Below are 24270 nucleotides of genomic sequence, written 5' to 3'. Positions count from 1 at the left end.
CCAATTTCTTGTACAGTTGTTTATAGGCAAAGGTTAATGACTGAGCTTTTGCTGTGATCTCCCTTTTCTGTTCCACCCAGGACAGATTTTTTGCCAGTTTAATGCCCAAGTATTTATAAGCGCTTATTTCCTCTATTTGTGAGGACTTTGCGTACCATTTGTTTTTTTTTTTACCTCGGGCCCACCAGTCTACACCTTTGTTTTTGATTTATTTAATTCCAGGCCTTGTGGATCCAGGTAGTCTGTTAGTTAATTTATGGTCCTTTGCAGCCCTATCGGGGTTTGGCTCACCACCACGATATCATCTGCATATTGCAGAAATTGGATGGGCTCATTTGCCAGTTTTGGCGGGTGTCCGTTTACTTGTTGCAGGTATTTATCTAGATCTGCCAAGTATAGGTTAAATAGACATGGTGAGAGTACGCAGCCTTGTTTTAATCCGTTTGTAATATTTATTTTTGACGATACTCTTCTTCCGTCTCCTAACTTTACCATAGCCCATGTTTCTCTGTATAATGATGTTATTGCATCAATCAGTGGTTGTGGGAGTCCCCAAGCTTTCAGATTCTTCCACAGGCAGTCGCCTGGCACCCTATCGAAAGCAGATTCCAGGTCGATGTAACATGCCAATAGTACTCCCTTTTTCTTTTCTGCTTTTTCCATCAAGATTGTTAATGCTGATAGGTTTGAGATGGTACCCATGCCTTGTCTAAAGCCCGTTTTGGAATCAGAGAAACCCTTATATTCGAGGAACCACAGAAACGTGTCAGCACAGAACAACTTCTGTAGAAGTTCTCAAAGAGAAAGTATGTTGTATAGCTAAAGCCCACACATAAGAGATGTCTCTAAGAGGTATGTAGCTCTTAAAGTCTAAAGGGAATCTGAATCAAGATAAAGTACAATGCCCAATTATAGCCCCCAAAAGAAAGTTCTAGAAACTCATGACACATTTCCAATTATTTACCATCTTCAAACAATCAGAATTGGCTACTAAACTCGAGATTTTCTTTCCTTTGATCTACATATTAGATCATCTCTGGATTCCTTCCGTCCCCTAAATCCGCTCAGACAGTAGTCCTACCCTCATTACATCTTCTTATCCTTGCCAAGAGATACTCTGTTCGAGCCCCACTATCTTTCACACAATGTGCTTTTCTTTACTCATGATCTAATCCAGTGGCACCAGCAGAGCAGAGAAAAACATTGCATCCAAAGCAAGCATTCATGTTAAATAATAAACAATGTGAAATCTAAAAGCTAAAGGCATTTGGTCAACTTTAATATATGGCAAGCATTTCAATACACTTTAAATATAGGATTACAGCTACATATACAGTTGTAAAAAGGATCTAGAGCACTATCAAATTAATATATTTCAATTATTAGATGAATTACTTAAAGAAACATTTAAAGAATACAATGTTATTCTAACCGCACAAATGTAGATAAAAGTAAGAACTGCAACTCGTTGCAAAGAAAATAATAATATACATGCTGAATTAAATATTGAGATTACACAGTAGATGCACTTTCTGTAACTGTTCAAGTGCACTACTTTACAGTAATAAAGTTACATCACAAAAATAAACAAGGCCATACATACATATATGTGTGGCCTAATTAGACATGAAAGCGTGGAATCAAAATTACATTGCTCCAGTCATTACACAGGAGTCGATTCTTTAATACGCAGATGAAGTTGACCGATTGCGATACATAGAAATATGGCTTTCCCATTTGCAGATACAGGCGCCTGGCGCTGGCCGCTGCTTCGAGCACTGCTGTGCGCCGCAGAGACTCCCAGAATTGATGAATCTGGCCCAAGGCTTTCAACAAGAACTGGCCAACGCCGGCAGGGCAACATCTGTATTACACACAATGCGCATTGTTTCTATTTACTGCAGAAACAAGGCTTCATCTGGAAGAATTAGAAACGAGGAGTGATTCTGAGAAATTGGATAGAGATTATCGGATAGAGCGGACGATTTCAGGCCAAGGAGATCAGGTTCAAATCTAAAAAACCCTTTAACATCCTGTCATTCTTTGCAAATCCCTTAAACTCCATGAACTCCACGTGGCGTCTGGCTCTCTTTCAAAGACCCCTGAGCATCTCGAGCCAATGTGCTTGCATTTTCAGTCATGTTATTTTGCTCAGCACGCTAGATTGCAGTTTTTATCGATGCAAGTTGCCAAGACTGAATTTGAAAGTAAACACACGGTGTGACAGGCCTAGTTTATTTTGCATCTTAGCAGTAACTTGTAACGCCCCCTCTCGCAGTTGTTGGGACTGCAACATTCTGGTGCTTTTGATTAGTCCCACAGAGCGAGCGCATCTTCATTTTGTCAGCTGAGGAGAGTCATTAAAATGTGTGTGTGCTCTGATGATTCACGAGCTTGGGATATGCAGATTCCCTGATACTGAGCACATTGCTCATCCTGTCACCTTTCTGCTACATGCTGTTAACTCGGAAGGAAGTGCACTGCGGCTGGTGAATTGGAAACATACACCGTAAAACAGAATGCCTATCAGCGAGCCCTGCAGGTCATCCTTTCACCGTCTCTATTTACATCACTGGATCTTATTTTAAACATGCCTTAACTTAAACAAGTATATATAAGGTGAAATTACGTTTCCATTTAAGATTTTTTAACAAAAACTCCTTGCTGTGCAACTCGTGGATTGAGAGAAGAGGACGAAGAATCAATTTACTCTTGGGTTGAATTTACGAGGCCTATTCACAAAAGCATCTATGAGTACATGACCTGGTACTACAGCAGTACTCATTTACTCCTTGCATGCCTCTCTGAAAGTGCAAACAAGGCTTAATCCTTTCTACTTATACTAATTGAACACTATTTTTGTCCCATTTAATTTCAAAAGTAGATGTCTTGATCCCAATTTACAAAACATGGAAGAATTCATATGTGAGAAATCGAATTATTTGCTGAAAGGGATGCGAACCAACCTCAAGAAATGCACATAACCCTTGCCAGGGTGAACGACGAATATCCAGAATTAAACCTATGCTTAATCCTCTAGTAGGTTGGCACCAAGCAGTAAGGCTTACCTCAGAAGCAATGTTTAAATTATTTATGCAATACTCCTACATCAATAACATTAAAAAAAACAAAGAAGAATTCCAAACCAACTCTGAAAAATAAAGGATATTTTATTCAATAAAATGACACCAAATAAAAAAAAATCCAATAATAGAACAGGAGTTATGAGTTTTGAAAGTTGAAGGTGAAAATAGTGGCAAAAGGCACAAAGCATATATTGTGGGCATTTGGTCTTGCCAGACCAGGACAAAGTCAAAAGTTCAAGTCAATCTAAAAAAAGTGCAGGTCGGGTAAAAGATCAGGAGTGGCCCACTAAGAGCTCTACCTTTTGTCTTTGGTGCAGGGGCTGTGTGGTGCTGCCAGGCAAAGCTCTACGTCGCACTGTGTCTGGTCCATCTAGGTGCATTTCAGGACCTGCTCAATACTGACATGCGAGGCCCGGTGCAGGTCTGTTTCACACTGTTTCAGATCCAGTTAAGCCGCCAGTTGAGCAAGGAGTAGTATACACTTATTACAGTGAAGGGTCTAAAGACTTTGAGGACAGCAGTTGGGGGGGTCTGGCCGCTCGCCCACAGAGGTCAGCAGAAGAGACCTGGTAAGGTCCAGTTTAGTCTGGTCAGCTGGAAAGAAGGAAAGCCCTCTGAAAGCTTGTTCTGTCCCTGTAGCTCAAACAGGAAGTCATCTAACTGACTCTTGGAGTCACTTCTGGGTTCTTGGATTCAAGGCAAGCATGCCCAGTCTTCCTTCTTCTGAGAGCAAGGCAGTCTTTCCTCTTAATCTTCTCATATCTACTAGTGTTCTCATTTCAGGTTCTGAGTGTGCCACTTTAAAACCCAGTGTCAGCTTAAAGGGGGGAGGGGGTTGTGCCTTTGTCTACCTAAAACTAGTTCTTCCCTTTTACATGGGTTTGACTCTAGCTTGTCTAATGAAACAAAGGATAGACGGGCCAAGGTTTGAGATGAATGTAAAAGGGCAGGCATCTTCTAAACTCAGGACGAGGCTGGGTACAGCCCTCAGGCTACCCATTGAAGCACAGGATGGGATGGGTACAACCCACCCTGGACCATCCTATTCAGGAGAGGAACACCCTTCCCCACACCCAAAGAGATTTTGTTTCCTGTCTGGGAGGAATGCACATCACACCACAGGAAGGCCATTAGCATTCATGTCACAATGGAAACCAGTTAAAAAAGGAACAATCGGTTTGGGCAGTACAATGCCAACTTTCTCAAAAAGTCATGAAAAATTCAACTTTACCATTAAAGAGGATTTAACATTGTTATTCAAATGGGTGGAAGAAGCATTTCCTTAGCTGATCCCAAACGTAAATTATCTCCTATTAAATGTAATAAGGTAACCCAGTGTTACTCTATGGGAGCTTGCCTTGCTGCAGCGAACATTGACTTTTGTGTTTTTTTACTGCCATGACATGTAAAACATGAACTATGCTTGCCCCGTCTTTTAAAAGCCATGTACCATGCTATATTAGCTGTTAGGGCCTATGTTAGACTTGACTATTTCTGTGGATTACCTCGAGACTGTTTGCTTTTTGGTTTTCTGTTTTTGACCCTGTTTTTGTTGGTTTTAGGACTCTGGACACTTTACCACTGCTATTCAGTGCTAAAGTGCATATGCTGTCAGTGTACATTGTTATTATGGATTGGCGTGTCCATAATCGGCTTATTTGATTTACTACTAAGTCCCTATTACAGTGTACAGTGCACTGTGTGTGCCCCGGGCCTGTAAATCAAATGCTGCTAGTGAGCCTGCAAAAAAAACAAGAAATGGACGGAATGCTTGATAATGCAAACATTCACTCCTAGTCACAAGGATCTGGGTTTAATCGATCATTCTTTTGCTCACCATACCATCCCAGTTTGGACCCAGCCATATGCAAATCAGTCTTGACTCTTTTCCTTGTGGGAACAATCCAGCCTGAGCTGGCAAGCCAGGACCTCCCTGGATCAGAAACAAGCATCCTGGGACCGATTTCAGGGCATCACCCTTCCTCAGCCAGGCTAGCTTTAATCCAGTGGTGTAGTGAGCAGAGGACCCACGTCTGGGCATACCCTTACCACTTACGCCAACATATGCGAAAAGGAAAAAAAAACAAGGAATGGACGGAATGCTGGACAATGCAAACATTCACCCCCAGTCACAAGGATCTGGGTTTAAGCGATCATTCATTTGCTCACCACACCACCCCAGCTTGTACTCAGCCATATGCAAATTAATCTTGACCTTGTTCCTTGTGGAAACAGTCCAGCCTGAACTGCCAAGCCAGGTCCTCCCTGGATCGCAAACAAGCATCCTGGGACCGGTGTCAGGGTATCACCCATTACCAGCCAGGCTAGCAGCAAGTAGTGAGCACGGGACCCTCACCTGGGCATATCATTCCCACTTAGGGTGACATATGCAAAAAAAATTAAAAAATGAAGGACGGAATGCTGGACAATGAAATCATTCACTCCCAGTCACAAGGATCTGGGTTTAGTATATCCTGCAGCACTGATTGTGTCACCCACACAAGCAGCCTTGCAAAAGGTTCTCAGACCTGCCACTGCAGTGTCTGCATGCATTTGTGACTGCCATGTCGACTTGGCAAGTAAACCCACTTGCCAGGCCCTAACCTTCCCTTTTCATACATGTAATGCACTCCTAAGGTAGGCCAAAGGTACTCCTGTGGGCAGCGTGCAGTGTATGTGAAAGGTTGGACATATAGTGGCATGCGTGACATGTCCTGATACTGAAATTCAGTGTATTTTGTTTTTCACTTTGGAAAGGCTATCTGTCCCATAGGACAGAATGGGAGGCACTTTGTAACATCCCATACACCTTCCCATTGAGATGAGATAGAGAAAGGGAGTTTAGTATGCCTGAACTCAGAATGTTGACATGCATCTTTTATTAAAGAGGATTTTTATGTTCTGTCTCTGAAAATACACTTTTAATAAGTAGGTATTTTCTTGCTTAACCGTCCTGTGTGCCTCTGCTAGGTTGTGGATTGACTGTCTGGCTTTCGAGTGGTTGGGGATGTGCATTCTCATCGGACAGCCACTGGGGGTCGAAGTGTGTCCTGCCTTTCCTGGATGAGTCAGGGCTGGGCTGAATAGACCTGGGACACATTAAAAGTAGTGGGAGGAATTTCACTATCACCTGAAAAGGCCTGGTCTGCATTTAGAGTGGTGGGAGGAGATTTCTATTGCTCCTGAATAGGCCTTGTCTCCCTTGTGCAATGTTGTCTCCACCTCCTGGGAAGCTGGACCTGAGAGGACAGAACCTCTTTGAACTGAGCTGAGAGACTCTTGCCACAAGAGAACTAAGGGGATGTGATAGAAATATTGGGGCCCAGACCCCAGAACTTTAAATCACTGCTGAACTAAGGAACCCGCCAGGAAGAAGAGCTGGAAAAGCTGTCAGGAAGAACTGCCACTTTGCTGTGTGCTCTGCTGTGTTGGCCTGCTGCTTGCTGCTTCTGACTTGGGTAGGGAGATGACTGGATGGTATTTTCATTATCCTGCTGTTAGAGTTTGACCCAAAGGCTTGAAGTAGAGCTTGCCTCCTGTTGGAAGTCAAGAGGAAGAACTAGAAGAATTGCTAGGAGTACTGCCCCTTTGTTGTGTTGTTGCTTTGTTGGGTTGGCCTGCAGTCCCTGCTTCTGCCTTGAGCAGTGAACGGGCTGGACAGAACTTGCTTCAATTGTTGCTGAGTATCTTCAAGGGCTTGAAATAGAGCTTGCCTCCTGTTCACAAAGTCTCAGGGACAGAAAAGACTTCAGTTACCTCTAGGTGCTGCCTCTGAAACCGTGGGTTTGAGTTGCCACAGAGGAGGAAAGCAGTCAACACCGTCACTGACACTGCAGCGGGTTCTGAATCCTAAAGGCACCACATAGGGCACCCCAAAACTTCGCACCTCAACCGTGGTCTCACCGACAACGACGACCGCCACCGTCACTGAGCAGCTGCTTGCACCACGACCTGTGGGCACCACACACCTCACCACCTCACTTCACTCCACCACCCTGGTCTCACCAATGAGGTTGCTGCCCACTGACCTCGACACCTGTGACCGGACTCGTAACTTGTAAGTCAAACAATGGACTGCCCCGTCCCACACTGCAGCCTGGGCCTACGGACGTCAGCTCCCATCAACCGGCACTGTCCCTTGCATGTGAGCTCTCAGCACCGCCAGGTGCACCACCTCACTTCACAATGCAGCCCTGGTCTTACCAATGTCACTGGATGATAGTTACTGAGCTGTTGACTGCACTATGACTTGAGGGCACCGCACCGCACTGCTACACTTCACATTGCAACTGCGACCGATGCCACGACCGGCCCGCACCACCGTGGTCAGCCGGAACCAAAGGTACTGTATACAAGTCAGCTGAGACTAACAACAGTCTGCACCAACCGGATTGTTCTCACACAGTATTATAATTGAAGACATTATAAAAGTCCTTTCATCGAGACCTAAAAACATACTCTTATCTTGGTTCTTCAATGAGATGCTGGTAGAGGGAAGCCCCACCAACTAAGAAATAATGGCCCAGATTTCCTAAATCTTGGTGCAGTGCAGTGCAGCAAGGGGAGTTGCTGTGCTGTGCTGTGTTGCATCAAATGGAGAGAGCAGAATTGTGCCATATTTACTAAGAGGGTCTGCATTGTGGTCAGAATAGTTTTTTTGCAGGAAGTGAGTACCTTCCTGCACAAAAACTATTCAGAGAGGCGTATTCCTCTTTGTATGTGCGGTACAAAATGCAGCACACATAAAGAAGAAGAAAAAATGAGAAATAAAAGGTTTCTCCCCATTACGCCAGACTAGGGTAGGTGCTCCATTATGGCGTAAACCCATTGCTACTGACTTTTGTAAATAAGGGTTTCCATTAAAATACATAGGTGGATGCATGGGAAAAGCTATACACAATCCAGGTAACCCCTCCCTGATGTAAGGTAATGCATGTTAGCACTATGCACTGAGTTATGTTACTTTTGGGATGAATGCCACTCAAAGCCACACAGATATTGATTTGAGTGGCTTGTAAAATCTCAACATCGATTTTACGTCTGTGCTACTCCACAAAAGTGTCTCAAGCCCAATGAAAAATTTTAATACATTTGGCCCAATGTGTTTGCACACAATATGTTCTCACCTTTTTTCCCAAGCAAAAAAAATAATCAGAAATCGATTATGCAGGTGTAAGGTATGCTGCTTCTGTAGTATGCAAACCATCTTCTTCCAATATAATTTCTTTACATTTGAATTGAATCCTACTTATGTAGGAATGGAGTCTGAACTTGCTTACAGAAAAGCATTTCTTCACTCAAATACCCATTTCCTATATGACTTCTCTTTGGTCTATTGTCTTACTTCAAACAACACAGAGGCGAGTTAGTTTCTCAAAGTGGTGCACTACTCTCAGGGACAGAAACTCCTTCATGAGAAACTGCCCCTGGTGAGATTCAGAATTATGGCGAAATGAATCAGAAAGCATTTTTCTCTGTATCAATATGTTTGACTCTTTCCTATTGAGGTTCATTGATCATCTGCTCAGGTTCTGGTACTCAGGTCTTCCCTTATTTGTAAACTCTCCTCTGCCCACATTACTCATCTTACTGCACTCACCCATTCTGTTGGGGTTTCATGTCATACTGGTGATACCCAAAGCATATTCTGAATGGATCACAACCTGCCAGACACAATCGAACAGTTTCAAAACTGTATGATTGATATTGCTTCTTTGATGTTCAATATCAATAAGCTAAACTCTGACAAAAATAGATGACTGGGGTCCAGCTTCACATTGCTCATATGCTTGGGGACTGTCATTTCTGGGAGCATTTTGTGACCCCTGCCTCCAAGGTCCAGAACTTTCACTTTCTATAAAAAGATCTGCCTTCTGCGGAGTGCATATGCATGCCCTCATCTGATCTAGACTGAACGTTATTTAAAAGCTATAGGTGCATATCTAATTCTAGACACTAAATGTCATGGCTCAGTGAGAAACCCACTCGAAGAATCTGCCTTTGCTCCCAGTTCCAAAACATATTTTTGAAACGCCCTAAATTTAACCCATAATGCCAGTCATAGGAAAAGTCGAGTCTTTCATTGGAATCCTGTTAGATGTTATGTTCCGCTGTGTTTTCACGATTCAAATGTCATACTCTTTTGCTGATGCCTAGGATTTGTTGGGCCATATAGGAGCTAGATCCTACTCTCATATCTTGGCTAAACAGTGAAATACTCTTGTAGCTACCCTCCAATTCCAAAGTGATACAGCACTTCTCTGGAATTACTCCAAAATGTGGCTTTTACCGCAGCGGTCTGGGTTAGTCTTTTCTTAACTGTCAGCGTAATATCTGGACACCCATCAGCTAGCAGTGACTTTTATACCTTTATCTTTTGTTAAATCATTTGGTCATTCTTTCAGAATTACACTTGGTGTGATCCAAGGCTGATTGGTCTCTTGTGCTGTTTGTTATACTGAGAAAGCAAATGCTCTTCCTCTTACATCTAGGCTTTCATTCATTCACCTCCTCCTCTTTTCATCCCCCCTTTCACGTAGTTCAATGCTTTGAAATGTCTTGTTGCTTGTTTGAGCTCAGAACTATCTGGATTGAGAACTCGGACAAAAAACTATTATAACAGCCCTTTAATGAGTCTCCCTCACACACCTCACTATGTACGATCTCCATCTTACCTCTTAGCATTTCTCGTGGTAACCATAATACTTGTGCAACTCGATCTGCCACTAGAAAGGAGAGTTTCTGTTACAGTGTCACTGGCACTGGTTAGCAATCTCAGCAGTTAACACAATCTCTTTAGCCTTGGAGTTCTACCATAATATCATTATTAAAATGCAAGAGTCGCAATTTATCAAGCCCTTTCCAACCTACCAGGGGTCTGAATGGGTTTTGTGATGAACACGTTATCCAAATATTGACCAATCAAATGTGAAGGATCCTGTCGCCATGTCCATACAAACAATACAGTCACACCTTTTAGCTCTGGGTCCTTGACGGAATAAATTACTATAAATCTTAGGTGTTAATTTTATGGGAAATACAAAAGTAGATGCATTTATGATCATTTGAGTAGGTGCTTCCGCAATTTTCTTTATTTCTAACTGATTGTTGATGATGCACCATTTTTGGAAGAAAACCTGTTGTACGTCTCAATAAAAGCAACAGGGAGTTTTTAAATTGTTATCATTTTTTTGCAAATACCATCCTTGGATATCGACTTGTCAGTTTTGTGTCCGATTCACCTGTTGTCCTACGTCATTTTGTTACTGCTTGTGGATGAAAAACCCTCCCCTTTTTTGCTATTAGTAGCAGTGTCTGTAGTGACAGGTATGTAATAGCCATGCACATTTCTTGTAATGGAATCACCCTTCTACAAAAGTCAGCTGTCTCTCGTCAAGACTACCTGGCTCACAAATATAGCTGTATAGAGTTGCCCTTACTCTACACTGACATCCTGAGGTATTCCACAGTCTTCTAGTAATACAGTTCCTTTAAACTTCAAAGCAGATAGTTCAACGTACAGTACCCTTGGAACAACACAGTAAAGGCAGACCAGGTTTTAGCGCCAACAATGCTTCCGTGCAGCAGTCTTGTGCTGTTTCCCCAGAGCATTTTTTCTATCCCATTGGGCCAGCAATGATCTAGTTTTCATCCTATTAATGGTAGAATAATATACTCAGTTCCTTCATCTCTCACAGAAGACTGCTCTCCTCACGAGGCTTCCCCTTGTTGAACTCACATCTCTTGTAACTGCACTTTGTGATAATAAGGACATTGGATCTTATGCATGCTGTAGGACAGAACACCTTGGAAACTTTCAGTTCTGTAAATGTGATGGGTTTTGTGCATGCTAAGGTCTAGTTAACATCTGCCCACCACATATTTAACATCGGCAAGGCATTGCCAGGTGGATATACAGGAAACTAAAAAGTACTGGCTCTGACAGGCTCTGGAAATACTGAAAGGCCTCAGTGACCCCTGTGAGCGCTGTTTGGGATATTCGAGAGCCTTGGCACATTCTGACAAGAGTGGTCTTGGAGAAGGTGATGTACATTGTTGAGATCTGCCTTGGCTAGATACCTGGGCATACAGAGGTTGAGAAACACAAAGCACTGGCTATGGATGCATCCAGGACCCTAGAGAACAATGCAAAATAAAATCAAAAATAGATGTTCAGATGCACTAGCTAGTTAGGTTTACTCTGAACACACTCCCATCAGGTGGACATTTTCATCTTTGAAATACAGGTTTTTTGAGAAACAAATATAGGCAGCTAATTGTTCTGAGTTCTATAGTGACATTTTTATAAATGGAATTCTTGTTTGACTGAGGTATGCACCTAGGCCAGGCAGGAATCCTCACTCTAGTCAGAGTGGTACACACTAAAAAGAAGTTCTTTTGGATTGAGATTCCGGTTCTGGTTCCAGTTTATGCGTAGTACGAGAGTGAGTGAACGAGACTCAGAGCTTCGGAGAGTGGGACGAGAGCAGGACGACTTACATCGGAAATGGTCCAGCCTCGGATTATTGGATTGGCGAGGCACTGCTACTATGAACTCGCTTCCCACGGAAGCTGACTCCCCCCACCATGGAAGCAGCCTGGTGGTTCTTGGACCGGGTGCGGCTTGCGGGTGAGGTTTGTGGTGGGAGTTGCGAGGTGAGCGACACGACACACAGCAAGCTGGCAGAGTGCATTGGAGCGTGGCAGAAATTTGAGGCACAGACGGTGCCACATTTCCATTCTCCTGGCAGCAAGGCAAGCAGTAGAAGTGGCCAGAGGCTCAGAGGGCTCAAGATTGGGGAAACGGAGCACTAGTTCAGTATACCAGCGTTTGGAAGCGCTGTCTAAATTGTACCATTTTTACCTAACAGTGTCAAAACGGACAGAGTCGGTAAGTCCCCGGACCCGGCCACAGGGACAAGGTGCCAAGGGGGCCACAGGTGAGAGGCATTGTAGTATTGTATTGTCTTGTAACCCTATAGCTTTGCAGCCACATTGTTGACACCACACCCCCAGCACTATTGGCACTATAGGCACAGTCTCTACATGGAGTGTTGAGTGTGAGCGCAGCAGAAGGTACAGCTGTGGGGAGCAACGGCCAGCTCTGCATGTGGAAAAATCTGGGACAGGACAGACCAATCGAAGGGTGAGGCAATAGTCTCTACAAGAGTTTGTTGTCCGAGAGAACTTTTCAGAACTTTCTGGTGCTATTTTAGATTTCGTTTTACCCCTGTGCTTTTTATTGGAGCTCCTTGGCCTATGGGATGAGGTCAGGTTGTGTAAGGGGACAAGTTCAACTTTCATTTCAAGAACAGCTACAAAAAAGGTGCAGAGTTGCTAGGAAAATGCTAACCCGCTCCCAAAAGGATACATCGCAGGCAAATGAGACAGCCTTTGAGAACGTATCAGGCAAACCTGGGCCAATCTCAAGCCCGGGGGATGCTTTGAAGGTGTGGGACAAACTCGTAACCAATTCTCTGTTGGAGGGGGTGGGGGCCCACTCTTCCCAGTCAAGTATTAAGGATTTCTTTATACAGAAAGGTGGTGCCCAAAGTGAAAGTAAAAATTATGTCAACTTGCTCCCAGCATCACAAATTTTAAATAAGTTGGGTTTACCTAAAGAGCTGGCAGTTTTTGACGACCCTGCATCTCCCAGGGAAGAGCGGAGAGATAGTGGAAAACAATCATCTGCTTCTACGCAATTAAACTTAAATGTACCTGATGCGGAAAAATCACCATATGAATTGGTAGTTAATGCCCAAGTCCACACTGTTCCAACTACAGAGCATGCATATGTGAAGACTACCCAAATGAAGACGCAGCCTGGAACAAATGGTGCACATCAGTCAGAGGACACTTCTTGGGACATATCTATCTGTAATAAGCTCTCAAATGACAGTGATGCAGCTGTCATCTGTATGAGGGATATGCAGGTGAACCAAGTGTCTCAAAGTCATCTGATACCTCGGTTGCCCACGTCTGGGGTTATAAAGATATGTGAGGGGCTAGGTCCGCCTATTATCGAGATACCAGATGACAAGAACAGTTTAAGTCTATTTGGTCCAGGGTCATGTGGTGACGATTAGATATTAGATGATCATTCAATTTTAATTCCTGTAAAAAATGAAATCACAAATAGTCAAAAGGGTGTACAGATCTTAGGTCAAGCTGATACATCACTGAACCCTGCTGATCCAATCATAGGTCAGCCTGACAACTCACTGAACCCTGCTGATCTTTCATTCCTGGACAAATATGATGTTTCACCTATTGTTAATGTGCGCCCTACAATAAATAAAAGCGCGGATGATATTGGTGTATGGAAAAGTGTGTTAAATACTATGAAAGTTATAACAAGTGCACTTGATTTCCATTCAAATAAACTTGACATCCAGGTGTAACTTTTAAATACTTTAGCAGTCTATGTGGCCAGTATTGACACACAATTACAAAACTTGACAGGTTTGGTGGTTAAGGCCCAGATTGAGGTTTATGACCATTTGATAAGATGCACATGTTCTCACATTTTGGATAAAATGCCCGAGCTCCCAAAAACAGTAGGTTCACTTGTGGCGGAAATTAAAAAAACTGCAGGTTATCCAGTCTTGTACAGAACTCCAGTTTCTATGAGAAAGTGGGAGTTAGTGTATTTAGTGCAAACATGAAAGAGCAAGAAGTCCAGGTAAATGTGTGTTGTGATAACTCTAGATCACCAGAGGAGGGTGGCGGGGAGGTAGAGGTCAGTTTGGGTTTAGATGTGCATGTAGATGATGGTCATGTCTCCCACGGAACCAAGAAATGCAAGTCAATAATTATTTACTAAATCCCAATGTTCAAGCTGTGGGTAAAGTCCTAGTGAGTGTCCCCACTATCCAAACGAGCATGGAAAAGGTTGTGGAAAGCTCGGAATAAGGACAGGGAAGTTAGTCACATCAGGGGCCACAGTACCTAAACCTTAGGATTAATATCCAATTTCTAAACCAGTTATTAAGAAATGTTTAACTCAGGATGGTGCTGAACCAGGCGTTGAATCTTCTACAGTTTTGTTGTCGCTATTGAGGTGCAATGATCAGGTATCTGCAAATGGTAGTAAAAATGAAGTTCCCATCCCCAATGCCATAATGTAGCCGGATGTGGTAGGCATTAGTAAGGTAGGGGAGACTAGGTCAGACAGCAAACTCCAGGGGACTAGGTGCTTGTCCCAAGAACAAGTTGTTGATACCCTGAATCGGTCAAGTACAGTAGAAATGTTAGAGCCTACTGTTACTCAGAGCTTATCTCCACTAAAAATATCTTCTAATTGTATCTTGCCAAAATATAGTAAATCAAGCACATTATGCTCCCTATGTTGCAGACAGGATAATAGTGCTAGAAATGGGGATAACAAACTAGTAATGCATCCCCTTTATGAATCTCAGGGGTCCCATGATAGTCTCAACAGGAGTGTATTTTCTTTATATTTTCTGCTATAACTGAACTAGCATTCATTACATCGACTGATATGGTGTCAGTACAGTTTAAACAAGAACAGCCAAATACCCTTCAAGTGTCTACCATTACAACTTGGTCCTCAAATGATATTGTTTCTTAGATCTTAGGTTCAAATTTATATTTTATAGAATGTGACATTAAGGTTGAGATTTGGACCAGTGTACAATATCCCCTGATTCTGAAGGTATTGGCCCTTAAGGAGGATAAGTGTGGTAAAACAGTTGAAAGTATAAAGCTAAATCCTGCACTTAGAGGAGCAGCGAGCCCATCTGCTAATCAATCTTGTAGTTCTGGTCTGCTGATTACCAATTTTCAAACAGGGGGTCGACTCTGTGAGTGGCTATCTAAAAATAATGTGCGAATGGAGGACTGGTCTTGGCTTTCAGCAACTTTGGCAATGGTGCTACGAGGAGGTAGTAATTGAAGGTCCGTAGGTACGGATGCTAATGCAAAGCAAATAAGTATATGCACCTGGAATGTTCATGGACTGATTATACTGTCTGACCACAATACGATATTATTTTAACATTCATTTACATTTTTATTATTTCAAGAAACATGGTGCGAACAAATGACTTTTTTGCTTTGGTTTAATGAATATAGTATCCGGCAGTGAGAATGAATAAATGAAAACATGCAAAATGTGGACCGACGGGCTACATTGCGGTTGATCTAAATTTAATAGTGGATGTGGTGGACTTTAATCTGGATTGGCTATAATGTCTTGTGGGAAATAATACTGATGATTCAAGTTTAATTATTCTCAATATGCATTTAAGTGCCAGAAAAAAATAAGTCTACACTGTTGTAGATGTTTTAAGCACATTAATAATCCAGCACCCAGATGGTGGCATAATAGTTTCAGGTGATTTTAATCTGCAACTAATTCGGTTCTCCGGTGTAGAATGTAAGACTGATGGACTTGCAAAAGAATGTTGCGACAGTATGTATGAGGCTGGGCTCAGCCAGTTAAATGAAAAATCTATGTTTACTCCCATGTTTAAAAATTCTAAACAAGGATCAATTATTGATTATACATTTATATGAGACAAGTTAAGAGCAAAGATAACTGTTTATATGGTAATCACCCGTCCTGAAAGTGATCATAACCCCCAGATTGTAAAATCTAACTTTTTGGTGAAGTGTTATTCCAAACCTAATGAACTTCTCAATATGGCAAACTCTGCTTATAATCTGAAGAGGTTAGTATGGCATTTAGATAAAAAGGAGGAAATTACACAAACAGCTAAAACACAAATTAAGGAATTTGACCAGGGTGTGCAGGGAGATACGAATATGATTGGTAAATCCAATTTTATTACAACGTCCCTCATGGGGAAATTTGTAGCCTGCAAGGCTAGATAAATTAATAACCATTTGAACCCTCCGAAAATATGGTTCTAACCTAAGCTATTTAAGTTAAAGAAATCGCTTAATAGATCAGTTCGGGTGTCGTATGCTCCTAGGTTTTTATCAGACCAATTCTGTGTATAAAGAAAACTTGAAGGAACTTAAAAAGATTTATAAACAAGAAGTCTAGAACGCTAAACTTGAATATCAATCTGGGTTTTGAAATAGTCTATTATCCGCCTCAAAGCAAAATAATGCAAATACAAATTTGGGCAGTTATTAATAAGCTTGTAAGGGGAGGCTGATGGGCGTTTTGTGTAAATATATAAGAAGCAAGTTGGATAACGTTTATAGCTAATTTGTATGGCTCATCGGACCAGATGGTAAACCAACCAGACATGTGGATTTGCGATGAGGAAAATAGTAAATTAACAATTGATTTGGGGAGTCGTGAGTGTCAGGGTTTGACTACCACAGTCCGCAATTTATTTGGTGAAGTGTTGACACTGGAGATTGTGCCAGAATCATGGCAAGGTAGTATATTGCAGACCATTTATAATAGCAGCCCGGTCGCCAATCCTGCCAATTAACAGTTAATTTAATTGACGGATGTTGATGCAAAGGTGTTTGCTTCCATTCTGTTGATAGAATTGGAAAATTAGGCAACGCAGGAAAGCATTCTTCCATTTAATCAAACTGGTTTTCAGAAAGTTCAAACCACCACTGCCAACCTGCTGGCTCTAACATTACTTACTGAGTGGGCTGTCTTAAATTAAAAAAATATATAAATTGCTTTTATTGATTAAAAGGTTGCCTTCAACTCAGTGCCACAAAAGCTGTTTTGGAAAAAAATGTTAGATCAGGGCAGTCCAGGGAAATTGGTGAAGGCTATTATCCTTTTGTATACTAATACTTGGGTTCAAGTTAAGATGAGTGATGGTAATACCTTATCGACGAAAATCAGAACATGTAATAGTTTAAAGAAAGGCTGTGTTCTTGCTGTTTGCTTTTTGTTTATTTTTATCAGTTCTCTCTCAGCACTTGGATTCAATTAATGGGCATGTTCCAAGGATTGGGGGCTACAAATCAGCTACCTTCAATATGCTGATGATACTATCCTTTTGAGTCATACCCCTTTTGGTCTACAAAGACGTATTATCGTCTTTGATGATTATACACAACAGAATGGCCTTGAACTGAATGTAAAAAACACAAAATCATAAAAATTGATACGGTTAAACAGAAGTCCAATTCATGGAATGCCACAGCAGGTCCAATTGAAGTTGTTAAAATTGATAGATTCTTAGGGGTGGTGTTCGACAATCGAGTATCCTTCAAATTACATTTTACGGACATAATGGCCAAAACTGTGACCTTGATTCATGCTTTTAAATGTTAAAAAAATGGAATTGTCAATCATATGACTTTTTTCTTAAAGTAATCAAAGCTAAATCACAACCAACCCTCATATATGGCTCCCTCATTACTAGAGGGAAAGATGGGAAGGTCCTGGATCTACTGGTAGTCAAGGTCTTTAAAGCAACCTTTGGGATTGCCAATTGAGTTTGCCAAGTGGGTATAAGATTGGAGTTTGGTCTCCAGAGACAGTACCAGGTATCAAAAGGAGCTTTTCTGAAATGTATGGTCGCTTTGTCTTCATCAGCCCCTGCGCCCTTAGGGAAAATTTGCTGGCTAGAAATAGATTAGTCTGACTATTCTGCTCACGGCATATCTTATATTTTAACCTCCCACTGCAAGATCTGAAAATATCCAATTATAAGTTAATCTTAAAAAAATCTTATCAAAGCTGAATCGCTCAAGCTGGATAAAAATGCATTAGTAGAGAAAAATTATGCTTGGTATGTGATTAATTCATGCCAATGCCTACACATTTAGCCATATTTGACTACTTATTTTTCAGCAAAGTTTACAAATATGTTTGTAAGGTTACGTATGGGAATACATCCAACAAAAGAGGGCACACAATCATGGATGAAGCAGTGGCCAGATTCTAATTGTATACTATGTGGATGGCCAAAAGAAACATTAGTACATATAGTGTGTGTGTGCCCCAAGCTGATCAACCTTCGACGTACTGTGCTGAAATCACATTTCTTGAAGAGTGGGGTTTGATCAGCTTGTCAGGCTTTATTTATGTCACTATCTGGCGAATCGATTCCGTTATGTCAATTGGTAACATTTTTAATGGTAGTTGAAAAATGTTTATATAGTAAGGTTGAGCTCCACTATTTTAATGGCTTTGGAACATAATACGTTTACATTCTGTTTATATCCCGTATATCCTACTGATGATGCTGCTAGGGTGATAACTCGAAGTGTGAGAAAAAAGCTTTACAGTTATAGTAAACTTCTGATGCACTTTATCATTGTCTCAATATGATAGTTGTTGCAATTATTGCACATTAGTACTTAAAATGCAACATGTGTAATATTCTGCTGTAGAAACGAATGAAGTCTTTTTTAACATATGTCACTTTCAACTGTAAAATGTGCAATATTATGTTGTTGTAACATTGATGTATGGTGATTTGTTTGTATTAGGACATTTTTAAATATTATATGTGGTAAAGTTTTTAACATTTTGTGATGGGAAGATGCTTTCAATGTAATGATTTTTTTGATACAGTTTTTTAATATAATGAGATGTGAAGATGCTTTGAGTGCAATGATTTTTGTTAATCAAGCAATAAAGATTAAATATATATAAAAAAAACACTAAAAAGATAGCGCAAACACAAGGAGTTGATGGACGGAGTGCTGAAACTAGTAAACACTCACCCCCAGTCACAGATCTGGATTGAATCCATCATTGTTCTTTAGCTCACTTCGCCACCCCAGTTCAGACACAGCTATACGCAAATCAGTCTTGACCATGTGCCTCACGGGAGTGTGTGCTTCCAACAAATTAAAAGATAGCCTGTGCTCACTCTCTGGTAGCTTGACACAGGGCAGTCAGGGTTATCGACAGAAGCAATGTGTAAGGTATTTGTGCAACATACACACCAAAACACAATGAACACACCACAAAATTACTCCGCACTGGTTTTGAAAATAGGTTATTATATTCTGAACAAAACAAAACCAAAAGAACCGAATTTCAGTTATAGGTACTCAAGTTATGAATTTCCAAAGTGTCAATGAAAATACTGTGCTTCACGAAGCACTCACACTTCACAGGTTACTGACGGTCATGCTAGACTAGGGTAAAATGACAAAAATCCAATCCCAAAATTTGAATAGGTTTTTGCACACAGTATTGTGACTAATACAGTGCTCCAAGAGACAGTGAGGTGACAAAATAATATGGTCACTTGGGACAAATGGTAATCGCACGTTCTTGAGTCGCTTGGGAAGAAGCACAGGCTGGCAGAAAACACCCCACACAGACCCTGCTGAGCACAATACCTTAGCAGATGGGGGATACTGACATAGACAACCCAAGTGCTGAATTAGAGGCACAAATGCTGCTAATAGTGAGTCAGTGGGCCTCGTCGGCAGTGTCTGCATCGTTGGGGCTCTTAGGAGGGACCACCGGGGGGACCGCTGGCATGGAGAGCACAGTGCTGCTCTTGCTGATGTGGGCCGCTGACGCAGCATCAGTGAGATCACTGGGGAACTTCTTGTAATCACGTCGATGCGTCTCAGCAGAGCCAAGCTGAAAAATCTTCCCACAGTGCTGCGGTGGTGTTCAAAGCTGATACAGTGATTTCGATTGGTGGAAGTGCTGATCTTTGTCATCCTTAGTGCCGATCAGAGGCAATGAGCGGACCTTTGTGAGGCCCCGCTGCCAGGTTGGAGTGCGAAACAATGACCTGTGAAGAACTGGGCTGCAAAACTGGTGAGTGGCAGAGTCCAGAAGAAGTGCTGAAAGGGAAAACAAAGTATTTTATGACCCTGAGACTTCTTAACCAGGAGGTAAGCAAGCAACCCTTAGAGATCACTTGGAGGAAGGCAGAGTCCATCTCTTCTTCAGCAAACTTAAAGAGAAGGAGCAGCAAGGCAATAAAAAGGAAGGCCCCCCAGATCAGCAATTCACTTATATACATTAAGCACCAAAGCAGCCCTTCTGGCAGAGTTTCATTTACAAGTCCAGTTGTGTCTGATTTTGCTGGTCAAAGACCTAGTACTTCTACCCAAAAGTGCCTTTGGTTTAGAGGGTGACTTCAAAGCAAAGTATCCCTTTCAACCCAATCCTGTTGGTCTGGCTCTCTGTTGGGGGTAAGCAGTCCTCTGTGTGGGGACAGGACACTGCCTTTTCAAGTAAAGTGTTAGCTCCTCCCTTCCATCCTGCTCATGCAAGGCCATCAGAATGCAGATGCATGTAGATGGGTACTCATACACACCTATCCTTCCTGTGTTGTGGCTGTCTAGAGGAAATGCACAAAGTGTAGCAGTTACCCAACCCAGACATGTATTGGAGACAGGCTGTTTTGCACACAGAGGAGTAAGTGCAGCTAAATGTCCACTTTCTAAATCCAATTTCACCAGTAAGGATGATTTATCATTACCATTCCAAGCATATGAAACATAAAGAAACCACTCCTCCCTGATCAGGAATTACGGCTAAAAGGTGTATTAAGGAATTCTAAATGCTAGCCTATGAGAGAAGTAGGCCTCACAGTAGCTATAAATTCAATAGACTGTTTGTCACTACCAGGACATGTAAAACAAAATGGTACATGTCCTACTTTCGTAGAACTCTGCCCTTAGGGTTACTTAGGGCCTACCTTAGGGGTGACTTATATTTAATAAAAAGGGGTATTTGAGGCTTGGCAATTCATTTTAAATGCCAGGTTGAAGTGGTAGTAAACTGCACAGACAGGCACTGCAGTGGCAGGAGTGAGTCAGGTTGGAAAGGCTAGTTATGTGGGTGGCAATATTAGTGCTGCAGGCCCACTAGTAGCATTTGAAGTACAGGTAATGGGTATATGGTATACCACTTTACAAGAGACTTAACAATTCATCAAAAAGGCCAATCAGGTATGTACCAATGGTATCATGTTTACGGGAAGCACACATGCACTTCAGCACTGGTGAGCACTGGTGAAATGCTTAGAGTCTTAAGACAAACAAAATGAATCAGCAAAACAGGAGATAAATGGCAATAAGTCCAGGGAAAGAACATCCTCAGGGTGGCAGGTCTAACAGACATACTTAGGCACTTCATTGTAATTGATGAGAAAGGATATTCTTATCAATTGAGAAAGAAGCATGGGTATTGAGGATTAAATGTGTTTTATTAGACGTCGTATGATAAGGAATGTACCTTTTAAAACTGGTGTCCCTAAAAGGGACGTGTCTATACAACAACCTGCTTCAGGTATAAAGTTAAGCTCCATGATCTTTAACTCAACCTGTGCTATTCCATGTGTAACTGCTAATCACTTTGTAAGCAGTGCTGCGATTTAAGGTCCTTGACTTTGGTTTTCAGATTATGTGGTAAGTATGCCTAAAGCTTTCACACATTGGCATTTTTTGCCACATATTTAGGACAACCATGTATGCAGAAACTGCACACATTAAAGGGAAAGCCTTTGTTGTAGAAGACATTGAGGAGTTTGGGACAAAATAAATACAAGTGGAGAAAATTAAGACTTAAAATCGCAAAACGGGAATATTTACTAACTAGGATCTCAAGCATGGCCTATGTGGCCTTCAAATTAAGGAAATGACAAGAGATACTTGCTTTCAACGTACTTTTCCCACCCTATATCAACTACTTTAGAGAATCTAACAAAATTCATTGGAAACTATAAAACGAACGTGGATGCAGTAGCATCAGTAAAACTATACCACAATTGGTCTTGTGGGAGGCACATTGCTACAGTGTTGCCCTCACTCTGCTGCTCTAGAACTATCATGGATAGATGTCCACTCCTCTTAGTTTCTTTCTTTGAGGTGGTTCATTACTATTTTCCCGAGTCACTTGCTCTGTAAGAGAAACACTTTATGAAGCTGTGAGTCCAACACGACCCCCCTAAAAGCCAGTGAAATAATAAATCCTTTATGGTCCTTCCTGCTTGGGCAATAGAACGTGGACAATGGCCCTCTACTGCAGATGCCCTTGAAAGGTCTATGCACCTCTGAATTCAATTAGACTCCTCTTTCTACAATCTCCCGAGACCCTGAACTGACACACAGGGAATCCTTCTCCTCACCTGTGGACCCTATCTGTGCAGCACCTAACCATAAATTGATCAGTCCCCAGGAAAACCTTGATGCAACTCAGGCAGGTTGCTGTAGCAACCAGATATCAGCACCAGTCCCTTGAGCCGAACTACACACATGCCAGACGGCCACCTGGGGGAAGCTGCACCACCAGATTGCCTTCCTGTGGTGAGTATGGCCCACCTGCAGTGGGTGGAGCGTGTCCCACTTTTCTCATCCGTAGTGGGGAGGCCACCCTTGTTTTTGGCAGCTGCACCATGTGGTCACTTTCAGCTGCATCCAGTGTTGCGATCTGTGAAGTGGGCCCGAAGGGATCACCCGCTTCACTCCGCAGTGAGTGCCCCAACTCGGTTTGGTGCTTACCTTGGAGTGGGCGCTGGGAAGCTGCGGTTATCGCTGCATTCCCGGTCCTGAGTGACCTTGAATAAAATTGCATATGGGTGCTTTCAAAACACTCGGAGTGCGACCGCATTTATTCTAGGAGGCATGCAAGGACTGCTATGTCCTGCGCCTGGTGCCTAGGTATGGTGTATCCTGTAACAATAGCGCAGGGGGCACTAAAAGATGATCCTATGGCATTATTGGCATTATTTTAAATGTCCTGGGGGCAGGATTTATGTCATTTTATGCCCTAGTTCTATCAGGGGAATCATAGGAGTGTGTGCATTATCCCACTGCCTCATGTTCAGGAGGTACATTTATATGTGCAGTGATTATGTTTTGTTATGGAATGTGCTCCTTATGAGTATTTACCTACTGCACTAACTGTGATGTTGGGCATAATATGTTCTGATGAAATCATCAGTATTTATGTCCTTACGCTATTGCCCTACCTATGATACGACAATTGCCTGGTTGGCAAAGTGATAGATGGTCCATATATTGCTATAACTAGCAGAGTGATTCCATGGGCTAGTTGGCTGGTCTCCTGATCAGATCCTTAGGGACAGAAAAGGCTCCAACCAGCTTGAATCCACCCATGGACCCAGCCTGAGTGAGTTCTAACCCCCCAAGTGGTGCCCCTCTAGACCTGGACCATTGGTGGAGCTAAAGGTGCCCAGATAGCCATATCCTAAAACTTGGGAACTGTTTGGCTATAAATGCTCTGAAAACAGAGAAGACTGGGACCAACCTGCTTGTCTATCTGCCAGTTGGCCTGACTTCGCAAGAGCTCCTTCTACGTTCTTCTCCACAGCAGCAAATCCTGTTCAGCTGTTCTTCACCAAAAGGGTGACCAGCCTCGGGGAACTCTCGTCAACTAAAGCTTTCAGCCTTGTTCAGCTGGAGCTTTTCTACTTTAAAAAAAAAGACTAAGCCTAAACATAGAAACCTTCAATGCAACTTCATCAGGTGTCTTTCGACAATGACACGCCCTCCTCAGACACTGCCTGCAGCCATGCCCCGCTGAACTTTACCTTATCGAAACACTTTTAGTCAAAATTTCTTTTAAGTATGAAGGTAAGGGGAAACCGGGCTCAATCCACTTTTTCTATCCAATTCGTGCTCTATAACTGTCAACCATATTTTTTAACTTTGATCTTGTCTCACTGGGCTCGATGTCCACAGTTGACACTTTGATCTTTTCAGCCCTATTCTTTCCTTTAAACTTTGAGAATTCATAACTCCAGATCTACTGATTGGCACTTTGTCATTTTCATGTCAAATTATTTATTAAAATGTACTCTGTTCTTCTAAATTGGTGTTGTATTTTTCTTGCGTTGTGTTATCACTTTATAACTGTTTATGTGCTACATAAATACTTTCCACAGTGCTGCTAAGTTAAGCCTGGCTGATTTTGTGCCAAGCTATGAGAGAGGTAAGCACAGGTCAATTTAGTGACTTTTGTGGTTCATCCTGACAGGGACTGTAACTGTTGCTTGAGCGGGGTTAACACTTCCCTCGACCAACAACTCCATTTCTCACACACTTGTTGTCTTCTAGTTTGTTGTTCCTGTGCTCCTGCAATAGGAATTTTGCTCTGAATTACTCAACATGGCGTTATTGCATTAGTTTGGTAATTTCCCATCACAAGAGTTATGGATAATTACTCTAATTACTCCGCCGTAACTGCAATTTTGCCCAGGCCATGCTAGAGTCCATAAGAGATTCCTGGTCGGTTACCCCAGCCAATATAGAACAACAAAGTGGTATTGAG

General features: G+C 42.1%; 1 protein-coding gene and 1 long non-coding RNA gene across 2 annotated transcripts in view; one reads left to right on the top strand and one right to left on the bottom strand.

Annotated features, from left to right (window-relative positions):
• The window catches only part of KHDRBS2 (KH RNA binding domain containing, signal transduction associated 2), a 1060381-nt gene that overhangs the window by 216981 nt on the left and 819130 nt on the right, over positions 1-24270 (top strand). The gene's annotated exons all lie outside the window — the stretch shown is intronic.
• Positions 18989-24270, bottom strand: part of LOC147707444 (uncharacterized) — a 269810-nt gene continuing 264528 nt past the window's right edge. Inside the window, exon 4 of the long non-coding RNA XR_015296452.1 lies at positions 18989-19811. This is a non-coding gene — a long non-coding RNA (uncharacterized LOC147707444). The remainder of the gene's footprint in view (positions 19812-24270) is intronic.

This window comes from Lissotriton vulgaris, chromosome 6, assembly GCF_964263255.1.
Source record: "Lissotriton vulgaris chromosome 6, aLisVul1.2, whole genome shotgun sequence".
Lineage (NCBI taxonomy): Eukaryota > Metazoa > Chordata > Amphibia > Caudata > Salamandridae > Lissotriton > Lissotriton vulgaris.
The sequence above is the reverse complement of the archived record's forward strand: the minus strand, read 5'-3'. Positions and strand labels throughout refer to the sequence as shown.